Here is a 16,596-nt window from a genome sequence, read left to right on the forward strand (position 1 = left end):
GTTGATAACTGATCGTCTAAGAAACGCTAACAAATCCCTAAATACATCTTCATCGGAAAAGTTTGTACCGACAAAGGCACAAACGTTATGACGTGTATCAAATGGAAGTAAAGGAGCATCCTGAACTGGTTGATCATGTGGTGCATCAACTGGAGGATCTTGAGCTACGTTACCAGCCAAATAATACTTATATAATAAATAAATAAAATTTTATATTTTAACTTATGAATTTTAAATTAATAACCATGTCATTCGTTAGAAACAGGCTGATTCGTTAAATAATATAACGAATCATTTGATTCACTATCAAGTAAATATATGACGAATTAAGAATTAGAGAATTACAATGGACAGGTAACAAACTGATTCGTTAGAAGATTTGATTCGCTCATTCTAATTTATTTGAATTGCTTAACGAATTGGACACGAATTAGTTCCAATTTGCTCAGCATAACGAATTGCCAAAATAGCTTAATCTTTGACTTCCCTGGTCAAGGTCAAATTTAACCAAGAACACCAAAAGTCAAAAGTGCAAAACTGATATCAATTACCCCATAATCATCGATGGATATCCAAACAAATGACCATAAAGATCTCGGAAACTCATTGCGACTAAAATGGTATCGATTTTGTGATCTAAAACCTGATATAAATCAAGTTAATTAAGTGTTTAAACGAAGCGTAAAACCCCAATAATAACAGTCAATCATTAACCCGGCAACCAATAATCAAAAACTGATAAAAGATCACCATGGAACTCGGAAAGACATTCCGATGATAATGATAACAAAGTAAAATTATTTAACAGAGTATGAAACACCCCGATGAAGGTTTATGTAAACCACAAACGCCCAATAACAAAACATCATAATTAACCAATCAAATCATCAGTATATTTGACGAAAATCACGAAGACATGATCGTGTATACCTTAGTAACTCAAAAGTGTAATAAAAAATAACGAAATTCAATGGTTGAGAATTATGAAAAATTTCGTCAAGGTAACAGTATAAAGTGAAGGAGAAGAAGATGAACAGTAGGACGGTTCGTATGCACGCCGTCCTATATACATTGACACATCACGATTCCCAATGTAACGAATCAGATGATTCGTTTGAATTTTGAACTAACAAATCAAGTGATTCGTTAAATTAACACGTGTCATGACGAATCAGATTATAATTATTGTCTAATTCGTTAACATATGCATAACAAATTAAATTCATTCGTTACAGAGTGCGGACGCGAATTAAGATAACGAACTAAGGTGTAATTCGTTAGAATAACCTAATTCGTTATTCATAATTAACGAATTATTCTTTGTTTATTCTTTATTTAATATTAAATGAATTAATAAATGAATTAAATAAATAACTAAATTAAAGAATTAAATAATGTAATTTTGATTTTAATAAAATTACCGAGAACGTGTATCTCGATAATAGAATACCTTAACGTTTTAAAATAAATAATATAACATAAATAATGTTAGAGCAAACGGCTGCTCACGTTGCATTGATTAAGTTAAATTAAATATTATGCAAACTAGAAAAACAAAATCTTTTTGATATTTTTAAATTTTGTTAAAACTGAAATATTTACCAGAAAAATTATCCGAAAATTAAAACAAGAAAATATTTTTTGTGTTTTTGTATGATTTTCAAAAGCAGTACATATTTTTGGATTTTTGTCGAGTTTGAGCAGAGAATCATATTGACCAAATTGCCCTTCCATCACAGTTTTATATTTCAGCGATATTGTGACTGGCGTCAAGTCGGTCATTGGTATTGTTGTCCACTTAATCTAATAACAAACCTTTCTAGTGTTTTTGTGATATGATTAACAGTTCAATTAAAGCACAGAATATCAGAAACTATCAGCCTCTAATCTTGGTTCAAGCTTAATTTGATTTTTGCCATATCACCCCAACTTGACTTAAACCATTATATTGTTGATCAAAATTTGAATTTTACAGAAAATTTCTTAGCAATGCATTGAGTTTCCATTACTGCGAGTGAATATGCACGAGTTCATCTGTTGGCTTACATACATTGTATCCCCTGTGTTGGTGCATAATGTCAGTAGTTCAGTATCTTGTGTTTTTTCTGTGTCTGTAATCGTTTAGTTTGTTTGTAATGTTTTGAATATTGTTTATTGTATGTTCGCTAGTGTTAGGCGAACTTGGAGGATAAGCGAAGTTATGACAACTTCGCCTAGTATGTTAGGCGAAGTTGTTGAGGTCTATTTAAACCTCCACTTCGGCTTTTAGGGTTAAAGTTTTTTCCTAAACGAGTTGAATTGTGATCTTTAGCATCACATGTTGGCTTTGGTATTATATCACTTTTATCATTCTATTCTGTGTGTTTATCTATCGATTCAACGTATTGCTTATCTTACACTCGTATCGTATTACGTGGGGATTCCGCACCCTCGTGTTACGAGATACTCTTGTGTAGATCTAGCTGGGAACCTACAATTGGTATCAGAGCGTTTGCTAGTGATTGTGTGGTTCGGGATTATCAAACGGGTGTTAAGATCGTCCCGTTTGACTATTTACGGAACGAGTTTACGTTGAAATACCTCGTTTTTGTGTCTTACCCATCTTCCCCCATCAAATATACTTCTAAATCACCCTCGCGTCCCTCGTAATCAATCTAACCAAACCTGCAAAATTCAATTGTTCGTTAAGCGAAGTCGTCGTCACAAAAAGTATGGTTTAGGCGAGCATATAAGTGTTTGGCGAAGTTGATTAGCTGCGAAGTTAAGATACTAGCGAAGTTAGTAATCAAGCGAAGTTAGTAATCAAGCGAAGTTAAGGAAACTGCGATGTTAGTAGGCTGCGAAGTTATAGATCCAGCGAAGTTGCAGACTAGGAGAAATTGTATTAACTTCGCTGTTCGCTGTTCACAGAGTCTTGTTTCTGTTTTTTTTAGTACCTTTTCTTTCAACTATGACTTCGATAAACATCACAGAACTTGTAAAGATGAAAGTTGAAGCCAGTTCAGCAACTAAAGCTCCAAAACTACTGAAGGGTACTGATTTCGTTGCATCAAAAGATCGTTTTGAACAGTATGTGAAGTAACAAGACGCTAAAATATGGGTTTGCATTCAAGACGGTTACATTCCACCAACTTCCTTGTTTGAAGGTCGTGAACAGATTAAAAAGTACAGTAAGATGGAAGAGGATGAAAAGAAAATGTATGAGGCAGAGAGTAAAGCGCATGCAGCTATAACAATGACACTTCCACAAGAGATTCTCCATACTTTAAAAAAATACAAAACTGCTAGAGAACTATGGGAAGGGCTAGAAAATAGATATGAAGGTAATGATGGGATACGTACCTCCAAGACAAAGCTGCTAAAGACTCAATTCTCCGTATTCAAGTATCTGAAAAACGAATCACTTGATGATATTATCACACGATATTATCATTTGATGACCGAACTAAATAATTACTCCATTGAATACAAGGAAGAAGAGGTAGTAGAGAAACTTCTTGATGCTCTCCCACTGAAATGGGAAATGTACACTGTTCTGATGAAAGAAGATAAAGACTTTGCCAATATTGATTTGGAAACAGTGGTCAATAAGTTACGAAATTTTGAACTTAACATGGTTCGGAAGGAGACACCAACTGATCAGGTTCAGGATCCGGGAATGTATGGTGCGAAAGTCACTCCAAGCTCAAGTTCAAAATCAGAATCCACTGCCTACTACTCAAAGGGATAATCAAACTCAACTCATGATGGTCATGTGATTCTCAATATGGATGGTGACATATGTTTCGTAGCTGGAGGTAGTAATCCTTCAAAACCTCAAGCCACAACTGGAAATTTCTCATCAAATGTTCCAAGCTATAACTACTCACAGATGCCCATGAGTGTTAAATCAGCTGAACAGCAGTTTGCTCTCTATGCATCCTTCGTTGCATCTTATGAGAACTACATCAAAGGTAAAATAGTCAACCCTGCAACTTTGGATGAAGACTATGATCAGATCGATGCTGATGATTTGGAATAGATGGACCTGCAGTGGCAGATGGCTATGATAGTAAGAAGGGTAAAGAGATTCATGAAGAAAACAGGTAGAAAGTTCGTTGGAGAAAGACCAGGGTTTGATAAATCAAAGGTTCGATGTTACAACTGTCAACAAAATGGTCACTTTGCTAAGGAATGTACAAATGAGAGAATCGAACGAAGTCAGACCAGGCCTGCACAACAGAATGGGGGTGGTAATGAAAATAAGGCTATGGTATCTCAAAGGAACGGTCGATACAACTGGAATATAAAAGTTGAGGAGATGTTCGAACAGGCAAATCTGGTAAACATTGAAACTGGAGGAAGTGAGAGGGAGACGGGAGAAGATCAAGCATACATGGCAGAAGTAAACGATCAGCTCTCTGAGGTAAGTTCTGAACTTCATTGTGAACAATGTGAAAACCTGTCTGAACAATTGAAAACATTAACTGATCAGTTTGTTAGTTTGGACACACAATTTAAAACCTTAAAACAAGATCATCACTATACTAAAACTAGAGAAAACAGTTACTCGGTAAAAATAAAAGCTAGTGAAAAGGATATCAGAAGTCTTAAAGCCACTCTAGCTGAAAAAATACAAGTAATTGATCTCAGTTATGAAGTTTTAGAAGAAAAGACCAAACTAATTGCTGAAAGAGATTAACAGATAGTTGATTACCAGGTAAAAGTGGTGGAACTGAATAGAAAAATTGAACAATTTAGAAATTCTTCAAATATGTTAGATCACATAATCAGTGTCCCCGGTTAATAAAGTGGGAATTGGATTCTCTGAAGTTCCACCACCATACAACAATAACTATACTTATAATCCTAGTAATCAGCAATATGCAAATGTTGAAGTTGGTCAGACAGTTCCAATCACAGTTTCTACTAAAGAAACTGAAGTTAATAAGAGCAAAACGAGTAAGTCTAGTTCTGATGTTGCGATTTCTGTCCCTAGCTCTGTCTCATCAAATTCGGACAAGTCATCCGAATTGGGTTAGATAAAAGAAGAGGTCGTGTTACTAAAACGTGGGGAGGAATATAAGCCCGATGAAAAGAAATCTTCCCTAAATCCGTTCGTCCCACCATATGTTAGACAAACGGGTAGTAACGCAACCTCGACATCTGCAACAACTGTTGAGACGAAAGTTCAAAACAGAAGTTGTTTCAGATGCAATAAAGTAGGACACCTTGTTGCTGATTGTCCTCTAAAACAGAGAAAATTTAGAGGTATGAGGCCTCCGAAAACTGAGAATAAAACGAATACTAATTATGATGCTGGTAAGAATGTGAACACACCAAATTTCAGTCATTGGACAAATCTATGATTTCAAAGAAATCACTCTCGTTTTTTCCCAGTAAACTACCAAACCAACAATTATAATTCAGTTAATTCACGAAGGTTTGGATAGCCTCATAGCCAGTCCTCTAGAAGGTTTCCGTTCAGAACTTACAGAAACCATCCTCAAACAGACTTTGGGCAACTAAAGTACTGGATGCCGGACAACAGATTTAATCGACCCAAGACCAGTAGGTCTTGGGTCCCCAGATTTTAATCTATTTCTTTAATTGTGTAGGAACAGTCAAACAGGGCTGTAAACAATATGTGGGTTGTAGACAGTGGTTGTTCCCGGCACATGACTGGTAACAAGAAATTGTTACGTGACTGGAAATCTGTTCAAGGAGGAAGAATCAGTGGTATTGGAACTGTGACGAATGGAAGAATAAAGTTAGAGAAGGTGAATTTTGTGAAAGAGTTGAAGCATATCTTGTTGAGTGTATCTCAGATTTGTGACAAAGAATACACAGTGCATTTTACTAAAAATGAGGCAATCGTTCTTTATCCTGGTTTCAAGATACCAGAGGCCTGGTTTGTGATGAAAGCTCCAAGAGAAAAGAACACGTACGTAATGGATATGAGGTCAACTGAGATAACAACAGAAGAGTCATGTCTTCTGTCAAAGGCAACTGAGTCTAAGTCAGAGTTGTGGCATCGAAGAATGGGATATATACATCTTCGCAAAATGAATTACATTGTCAAGAATGGGCTGGTACTTGGGGTTCCCTTGAAGAATTTTAACTTTGAAGATCAATGCTTGTCGTGCAAGAAAGGAAAGCAACACAAAAAGCCTCATCACTCCAAGAAAGTTAACTCAATTGTCAGCACCCTAGACCTACTTCACATGGATCTCTTTGGTCCTGTGAATGCAAAGAGTCTAGGTGGAACGTCATACTGCTTGGTTGTAACCGATGATTACTCTCGATACTCTTGGGTATATTTTCTGAAGACAAAGGATGAGACAGTTCAGTTGGTAATTAACTTGATTACCAAGTTGGATAATATTATGGGAGGAAGGTTAAGTACATCAGGAGTGATAATGGGAGAGAATTTAAGAACTATCAGATGAAGATGTTTTGTCTACAGAAAGGGATAGAGCATCAGTACAGTGCCCCATATACTCCACAACAAAATGGAGTAGCTAAAAGGAAGAATAGAACTCTAATCGAAGGCGCCAGGACCATGCTAGCAGATGCTAAACTTCCCGTGGTGTTCTGGGCTGAGGCTGTGGCCACAGCTTGTTACATCCTTAATCTTGTTTTAACTGTTAAAAGATTAAATAAAACCTGTTATGAACTTATGCATGGTAGAAAGCCAAACTTGAAAGGTCTTGAACCTTTTGGGTCCCCATGTTCGATATTAAAGACTAACTCTAAATTTGGTGAGAAAGCTGACGAAGGTATTTTAGTTGGCTATGTTTTTGGGACACCCAACAAAAGAGTCTTTAATCTATCGAACTGCAAGGTTGAGGTGATATGTAACACTGACATTACTAGTTACAAATCACCAAGGCCTAGCATGGGACCGGCAGAGGCTTTCGACTATGATAAACTATTCAAATCTTTTAATGTGCCTTACTTGCATTTTGCAGACACTGATGAGAAAACGGTCTCACAAATAATGTATGATGAGGAGGAGACCATTATGAAACGTCCACAATATGATGAAAATCAACCAACTTCGTCAAATGCAGTCGAAACTCCTACTGTCTCGAAGGAAGATGAATTCTATAATCCATTTCACAGTCAACCTCAGTCTCACACTGATGAACTTGCCACAAATCTTGAGAATAATCAGGAAGTCAGTCCGGTCCATTCCACCAAAATTCACAAGAATCATCCTTTGGAACATGTGATCGGTAATCCCTCTGATGGTGTAAGCACTAAAAGAAGTCTGGATGAACACACATGTGTTTATGCAAGCTTTAAAGATACGGGTATTATAAATGAATGCTTGTACACCTGCTTCATCAGCCAGATTGAACAAAAGAATTATCAAATGGCACTGAAGGATAGCTCGTGGGTTGAAGCCATGCAGGAAGAACTGGCACAGTTTGAGAAGATGGAAGTATGGCAGTTAGTTAAAAAAACCGCAAGAAGGGAACGCTATCGGTACAAAATGGGTATTTAAATGTAAGAGAGATGAGAAGGGGATAATCATACGGAACAAGGAAAGATTGGTAGTAAAAGGGTTTAATCAGCAAGAAGGAATCGATTACAACGAAGTGTTTGCTCCTGTGGCAAGATTGGAGGCAATTCGATTATTTCTGGCATTTGTTGCACACAAAGAGATGAAAGTGTTCCAGTTAGATGTGAAAAGTGCCTTTCTTAATGGTAAAGTCGATGAGGTGGTGTATGTTGAACAACCTCCGGGTTTCCCTGACCCAGATTTTCCTGATCATGTGTACAAACTGAGTAAAGCTATATATGGGTTACATCAGGCTCCTCGTTCCTGGTACGCAACATTGTCAGACTACTTGCTAGAAAATGGGTTTGAAAGAGGAAAAATTGATAGTACGCTGTTTGTCAGGAGAAAAGGGGGAGAGTTTCTTCCCGTTCAGGTTTATGTGGACGACATCATTTTTTCTGCATCAAAAGTCACTATGTGTCAGGAATTTGAAGCGGTCATGAAGAAGAGGTTTGAGATGAGCGCCATGGGCGAATTAACTTTTTTTTTGTGATTGCAGGTAGATCAGAAGAAGGATGGCATGTTTATTCATCAAACGAAATATGTCCATGATGTACTCAAACGCTTCAAGATGGATAATAGTACCCCATTTGACACTCCAATCTGCGTCAACCACAAACTGGGTGCTGATTCCGACAGTGATGAAGATGTGGATTCCACTCAATATCGAGCAATCATAGGTTCCTTAATGTATTTAACCGCATCTAGACCTGACATTATGTTTGCAGTTTGTCTTTGTGCTCGTTTTCAGGCAAGCCCGAAGGAATCTCACATGAAGGGAGTGAAGAGAATCTTGCGGTATCTCAAAGGCAAGCCTAAGTTGGGATTGTGGTACACGAAAGGGGGAGAACTGGATTTGGTAGCATACACAGATTCTGACTATGGAGGTTGCAATCAGAACAGGAAGTCAACAACCGGTGGATGTCAGTTTCTTGGAGGAAGATTTGTGTCGTGGCAGTGCAAGAAGCAGACCTCAGTAGCCGTTTCCACCTGCGAAGCAAAGTAAATGGCATCATCAAACTGCTGCTCCCAGGTTTTATGGATACAACAGCAATTGTGCGATTATAGTCTGAATTTCACTCAAACTCCTATTTGCATTGATAACACTGCTGCAATCTCAGTAACTAACTATCCCGTTAAACACAGCAAAACTAAACATATTGACATTCGTCATCAATTTATACGGGATTGTGCTGAGAAGAAATTAATTGTGCTTGAAAAGGTTGATTCTTTGGATAATTTTGCCGATCTTTTTACTAAGGCGTTTGACCGATCCCGTTTTCAAAATCTTGTTGAGCTTAATGGGATGATCAATCCTGAGTAACCTTGTTTTCTATTAAAAAATATATATATGTATAGTTTAGGCCTTCTAAAGCTTAAAGTGTTTCAAATATCTAGAAAGAAACAAGAAAGAATATTTCAAGCAGAAGAAAGAACGGGAAGAAGACCTTAAAGATAGATGTGTGCTCATTGATTAATCAGACACTACGGGTCGAGGTCAACTCGGGGTGACTTGGGGAAAGCCAAATACGCTTTGAGAATAGATAGGAGGCATCACAATCTCTCATGTGATATCCATCTAAATTTTGAGCTTAATTGAACCTAATCCGTATCACAGAAGCAATGAAAACCATACTAAGTTTTATACCTGCCTACAACCTGCTTCTTTATGTCATAATACTGTTGAACATGAATCTTAGTGACAACCGCTTAATCAGTATGATTCCTGTTCGGATCTTTTCTAAAACATGCAGGTTCTCGTCATGAGTGAAATTTGATCCCGTTTATTTAATTATCTTTACTTTGTTTTATATTTTATACCTTGGTACGTTTTAATAAACACTTGGTTACTTGTTTTGATCCCTTTTTCTTTAATTCTAGTCAACTTCACTTAAGGCGAAGTTGTTTTTAAGCGTAGTTGGATCTGGCGAAGTTATCAATATAGCGAAGTTGACCAGCTGTTTGACCTTAGGCGAAGTTGTCAAAGGGGCGAAGTTAACCATAACTTCGCCCCTGTATTTTCAAAACTATATTAAGGTGAAAACGGTGGTCAACTTGGTCAAATTATTTCCAAACTTATAACCCTCGGCGAACTTATACCCACAAATTAACCCTCATTATAATCTGATTTTTGTCCGATTTAAAGGTTTGTAGGATCATTGTGACCCGCAATTCGTAACATATGATGAAAATCAGTGTCTTTATGATCCAAATTGTGGACTTGGTTGAACAGTTCTTTAAACCCTCATTCAAAAATTCGTTTTAACAGTGTTTTAGTAAAAACATGGTCATCTGAGTCTTTATCGAACAACCTTTATCATGTTTTCATTCTCAGATTGGCCAAACCTAGCTACAATTGGATTATCATGGTACGCCAATTAAGCAGCCAAGTTAGGGTTTAGGCGAAGTGATATGACTAATTTCGCCATATGACTAACTTCGCCTGCTCAGGAACATATTACCTAAGTGATCTGGTTTGTTCTCAGGCGAAGTTGGGTGTTTACGCGAAGTTAACAATCAAATATATCCTAACTTCGCTCCTGGTATAAGGCGAAGTTATGATCTGTCAAGCCGGCGTTCTAACTTAAACCGTTTGTTGTGCAGATATGGCAGCTGTGGCAGGTGCTGGTGGTGATGAAGGTGGAGATAACAACCGACAGTTCTTTCCGGGTCACAACATGTATATCACTTTAGATCCGGATGCTAGTGGTATAGACGACTATCGTGAGATCATTTCATTTCTCGTTCGCTCACGTATTTTTCACGCCATCACGACTACTCTTCCCATTTCGCTACCAAATATCGAAGACTTTTGGCGAACAGTTGAATATGACTTTAGAGTTGATCCTTCGGTTATGCGCGCTCCAGTGAACAATCAGGTAGTACAATTCTCGGCAGATCAAATAAGGGTTGCTTTACAGTTTGGGGTTGAAACTACAAATGATCCCACAGACTTTCCGGCTACATTCAGAGATGGTGCGTTTCTACGCATGGGTTATTCGGGTCCGTTGGGTGACACTCAAAGAAGAAAGGGATTTTTATTTGATCAGTGGCGGTTTCTGATGCACGTGATGATAGTGTGCATGTCAGGTCGTAAAGCTGGTACAGACGGTATGGGGGCAACGATGCAATCTGCAATGACTGCCCTGACTTACAACAAGCCCTATAGCTTTAGTCAGATGGTTTTTTATGAGATTAATCGTCAGAGACGCGCGGTCGCTAGGGAAAGATTTTTAATGTATCCGAGATTCTTACAGATGATTCTGAATCACGTAGCTCCTACTCTGCCTCAACGACGTCCTATCCATTATGTTAAAAGTGTAAATAAGAGAATTTTTGCGCAATGTAGGTCATCAAGTGCTCGTAGCAAACTAGAACTTTGTCCGCGGCACACTGCATTGTTTGGTTATTTGGTGAATCCTGCTTATGTTGCTCCTCTAGGAGATGAATTTCTTGATCCGGCACCGCAACAGGCTAATGTTCCTCAACCACCTCATGTAGTTCAATCTCCACCCATGGGACAGCAAGCACCGCCTGCTAATCCGGAAGTTGCCTTTGGAGGGCAAGGGCTGTTTGACATGGATCCAGCTACTGAAGCTCATGTCTCAATAGCAGAGGCATCTGGTGTTCATGTTTCTATGGTCGCTACATCTGTGGCGGATTCTGAGAGAACCGACTCTGACTCCTCCATTGACTATATCGTTGAAGCACAACAGATTCTTGCCAGACAAGAAAGAATACATGGCAAGAGAAAGAAAGACTCGGATGACAGCGAATCTGATTATGAGGAGGATTTGTATCGGTTGGTACGAAGATCAAAGAAGGCACGGGTTGGTGAAAGTTCAAGTGTTGGTGAAGGTTCGAGGGTTGTTTGTTTTTCTCCACCCTCGTTATCCGGTATGACCATGGTTCCTGCTTCTACGACTGTCACAATGCCGATTACCACAGGTGTTCCATTGGTGACAATGTCATCATCATTTGATATTCCTCCAACCACGTTTCAGTTTACTGCTCCGGAGATAGTTTCCTTGCCACCTCCTACTGTTACTCCATCGGAGGTTGTTGCAAGATTTGTTGAGTCAACGTTGGTTGCTACTGCGGGGTTACCTGTCACAATACCACCCGCGGTTACTATTCAGCCTGCTTCTGATACTCCAGCTAGTTTGGGAATTCCTCCACCTTATGCTCAAGACATTTCTCACATGCGTTTTGATTTTGATGCTACTTTGTCTGATTCAGAAAGGATAGCGGCTCTTGAACGGGTAGTTGCTGAACAGTCAAGAATCAATCTAATCCAGACTCAAGCAATCCAGCGACTTGTAGCAGAAAATCAGATCCAATCGTCCCTCCTTGTTGAACACGGTAAACTATTTGATGCTTTAAAACAGTTCTTAGCATCTCAGGGGGAGACGAGCTGCAAGGGTGATGAGTTGAGAACCAAGAAGAGGCAAGATAGAGACGATGATCCCAATGCATCGGAAGGTGCAGGTGGTGAGTTGCCAAGAACTGAACAACTCTTGGGACTTCCATATCTCAGAGGGAGTCTGCTGGTACATCAGGTGGATCAGGTGGTGAGAATGTGGTGGTTGTGGATGATGAGGAACTGTTGGGTAATGATGATGTGTCAGCTGATGATGTGTTAACGGCTGATGAGTTTGGAAAGATTGGGGAACAGAAAGAGATTAACAGTGACTTAGAAGAATGGGAGATTGTTGATGATGGTGTAGAGCATGATATTCCGAATATTGACAAGGTGAACTTGAGTCAAGATGCAAATGTGTCTAATGAGTCTGAGTGGGAAGAACAGTCGAGATAGAAAGAAGGTTGTGCTCAGTGGTTTGTCAAGACAAAGAAGCCAGCGGTTCCAACAATAAGAGTTACAACATCAAGGGATACGCTGAGTCAAAGAAAGGTATCATTTGCTGGTTTTATGATGAAGAGATAAAGTTGTTTGTGATAAAACGTTATGATGGGATTCAATATTTTAAGAAGGCTTTGAGATCGCTCAACACCTTGCTTGAGTGTGAGGTGAAAGATTTGGCTCGTTTGAGATTGATTAATAGGAGTGATGATGATATTGCAAGAATAATTGGAAAGATAGTATGAAAGGAAGCTATTAAGGAGAAAAAGTTTGAGCTTCTAAAGCCTCAGAAAGGAAGGTTGGTTGAAGATAAGGATCAGGGAATGAGGGCTGATGGCAAGCCTTGGATGGTGATGAAGTATAAGCCGATCCGGTGTTTGAAAGAAGTGCCGATGAAGATGATGCCCAAGGATGTTTTAAAGAGTCTCAAGTGGTGGTACGTTGATAGTCAGACAGCTAAAGCTGTTATGGTAGATGAGGACAAACAGGAGATTCTAAGAGTGTATGATCCCATGCACTTGGTAAATTTGTCTCAAGCTGATTTGCAGGTACTAAACGATAAGAAGATATTCTACATTCCTGCATGGAAAGATGAAGCCAAGAAATACCAGAGGGTGGTCTCTGTCTGTGTAAGACAGGGCGTTCATGCTTGAAGACGGGTGGCACGAGATTTTTAGGATTACTAGACACGAGAAAGAAGATAGAGATATGAAGCTACTGCAAGGGGGGGGGTCTGTTGGTGCATAATGTTAGTAGTTCAGTATCTTGTGTTTTGTCTGTGTCTGTAATCATTTAGTTTGTTTGTAATGTTTTGAATATTTTTTATTGTATGTTCGCTAGTGTTAGGCGAACTTGAAGGATAAGCGAAGTTATGACAACTTCGCCTAGTATGTTAGGCGAAGTTGTCGAGGTCTATTTAAACCTCCACTTCGGCTTTTAGGGTTAAAGTTTTCTCCTGAACGAGTTGAATTGTGATCTTTAGCATCACGTGTTGGCTTTGGTATTATATCACTTTTATCATTCTATTCCGTGTGTTTATCTATCGATTCAACGTATTGCTTATCTTACACTCGTATCGTATTACGTGGGGATTCCGCACCCTCGTGTTATGAGATACTCCTGTGTAGATCCGGCTGGGAACCTACACCCTAGGGTCCGTTTCTTAATAGAATTGAGACGCGCGCAAGGGAAGAAAAAAGTATGACTAACAGCGGATTCTGATCAAGTCAGTAATTTAGATTTGTACAAGGTACATCAGTGATCAAGTTTAATGACTTTGGGTTTGCTCTAAAAGAGAATGAAATATTCATACATTTGAATACCCAGATGATTAAGCCGCATAAAGACTCATAGTGTCTAGAACCTCAAAGCTTGTTATTTGCTTTATTTTATTTTTGGGTGATCAAACAAATATAAGGCTTGAGTATGACAAGTTATTACATTTCTGCCATCCTCACCGAGATTTTTGCTAGGGACTAACACCTCTTACAATTTGGCATTTCTTTATGTTTATATCACATACTTTACTCTAATTGTTTGTTTTAAGAACTACCAATGCACCAATGCAATTAAACACTCAGTCTTTTAAGCTTACTTCTTGCTGGATACGGGGTCAAAGCAATCAATGTACTATCTTTTCTCTTTTTGCTTCAAAACCTCAAAATTTTGAGGAGCATAAACAAAAATGAATTTAATTGCCCCAATTAAATTAAGTCTACAAATAAATGGCTATCATATCCATTCACAAGTGAATAAAAGAGGACCAAAACATGCAAGCATGCTATACAAACTTAAATAACCGACATATTTTTCAGCGAGAAAATAAAGTAAAAATGCATAGCAAACGCCCCAACTACTGTCCATTATCAGGTAAATGGTTAACCCGAACATTTACTAGTAGATATCGGGACCAAACATATACAAGTATATGTCCTTCAAATATGAATAATTGACATACTTTTCAGCGAGTGTAAGCAAAAATCTTTTTAGTTTTTCTCTATATATACTTAAACAGCACAATCTTTTTGTCTTTTTCAAATTTTCTTATAAACATAATAACTTCACAATCTTTTTGAATTTTTGGATTTTTCTTTACAAGCTGAAAAAACACAAATTTTTTTGGACATTTCTGGATTTTAAATTGTTTTTGGTTTTTGAAAATAATTTTTTAAAGGAAAAATTAAAAACACGAAAACACAATATTTTTGTATTTTTAAAATTTTTCAATGTTTTTAGGTTTTATCTATACAAACGAAAGGACAATCTTTTCGTATTTTCTATATTCCCCCCTAAAAACCAAAACCAAAATAAAATTAACAAAAAAATAACTGAAAATAAAGTTAGTTATCCATGTTTCAGGATATCAGCAAGGGTCTTCAATCCATTTAAACCAAGCAAAAATTGAAAACGCGTTTTGTCAAAAGCTTTGGTAAATAAATCGGCTTCCTGAAAATCTGTATGTATTTTCTCAAGGTCGATTAATTTCTTCTCAAAGCAATCCCGTATAAAGTTATATCGAATTTTGATATGTCTTGTTTTTGAGTGTTGTACGAGATTCTTTGTGATAGATATGGCAGCAGAGTTATCAATTAAACTTCAAACCGTAGTCGCGAAGATGTTGTTGTATCCACAAAACTTGGGAACAGCAACTCGAGGCTGCAACAAACTCAGCTTTGGGGGTTGAAGTGGAGACCGTTGTTTGCTTCTTACACTGCCAGGAAACAAGCCGGTTTCCTAAAAATTGACACGCTGCCGTGGTTGATTTGAAGTTGATCTTGCAACCTCCATAGTCTAAGTCTGAAAAGTTATCGTCCTTGGGGTACCACAACCCGATGTCTGGATTTCCCCACAGATACTGAAGAATTCGCTTAACCACAGCTAGGTGAGTCACTCAGGGACTTGCTTGAAACCTTGCACAAAGACAAACAACAAACATAATATCAGGGTGAGAAGCCGTGAGATACATTAAAGATCCGATCAAAGCACGATAGCGGGTAGGATCAACGGTATCCTCCAATTCATCCGGTGATAAATTGTGACCCACGGGGAGAGGAGTTGAAGGGAGTTTTCCGGCAGATTTCTTGAATCGGCTCAAGACATGTTCACATACTTGGTTTGGTGAATAAAGATTCCGTTTGTAGACTGTTGAACTTGAAACCCTAAAAAGAAATTCATCTCTCCCATCGAGCTCATCTCGAACTTCGTTTACATGGACTTCTCGAACTCCTTACGTAACGTGTCGTTTGTAGACCCAAAGATATTGTCGTCGACATAAATCTGAACTAGGAGAAGATCATCACCAACAGTCTTATGAAATAAAGTGCAGTCGACAGTCCCTCGCTTGAAGCCATTATCAGTCATATGGTCGGCGAGCGTGCCATATCAAGCTCTCGGGGCTTGATGTAGACCATACAGGGCTTTGTTTAATCGGTAAACTCGGTCCGGATAATCAGGATCTTCAAAATCAGGAGGCTGTAAAACAAACACTTCCTCGTGTAGTTCACCGTTCAGAAAAGCACTTTTAACATCCATTTGATAGACCTTGATATTCTTATAAGCAGCATATGCCAGAAAGATTCGAATCGACTCTAATCTTGTAACTGGAGCATATACTTCTGTGTAATCAATACCCTCTTGCTGATGAAAACCTTGCACCACTAATCGTGCCTTATTTCTCACGATCACCCCACGATCGTCTTTGTTACACTTAAATACCCACTTAGTCATAATTGCTTTCTTGACTCTAGCAGGTTTGTCAATTAAATCCCAAACACCCAAACGTGCAAATTGCTATAATTCTTCTTGCATGGCTTCTACCCAAGAAGGATCTTGAAGTGCCATACGAGGTGTCGTTGGCTCAACTTGGGATAGAAAGCAAGTGAATTTAGCAAAATTTTCAATTCCAGAGGAATGTAAATCTGCATAAGCACACAATACGTTATCTCACTTGACGAAGCAACTTGATGACGTGTTTGAACGCCAACATCAATTTCTCCAATAATGTTTTCCTATGAATGATAACTACGAATCCGTAGAGTAGGGTTCTCAAGAACAACAACATTATCAAATAAGTTAGTGTAATGTTCACCATGTTCAGGAGATGAAACATTATCACTGTCAAGTTTAATAACTGTATCATCAGCTTGATTGTCATCAAAAGAAGTAGATACAGTATCAAAAGAAGCAGGAG

Source organism: Bidens hawaiensis, unplaced genomic scaffold (genome assembly GCF_021521415.1).
Source record: "Bidens hawaiensis isolate Kalapana, Puna unplaced genomic scaffold, B.hawaiensis_p1.1 tig00052074_1, whole genome shotgun sequence".
Classification (NCBI taxonomy): domain Eukaryota; kingdom Viridiplantae; phylum Streptophyta; class Magnoliopsida; order Asterales; family Asteraceae; genus Bidens; species Bidens hawaiensis.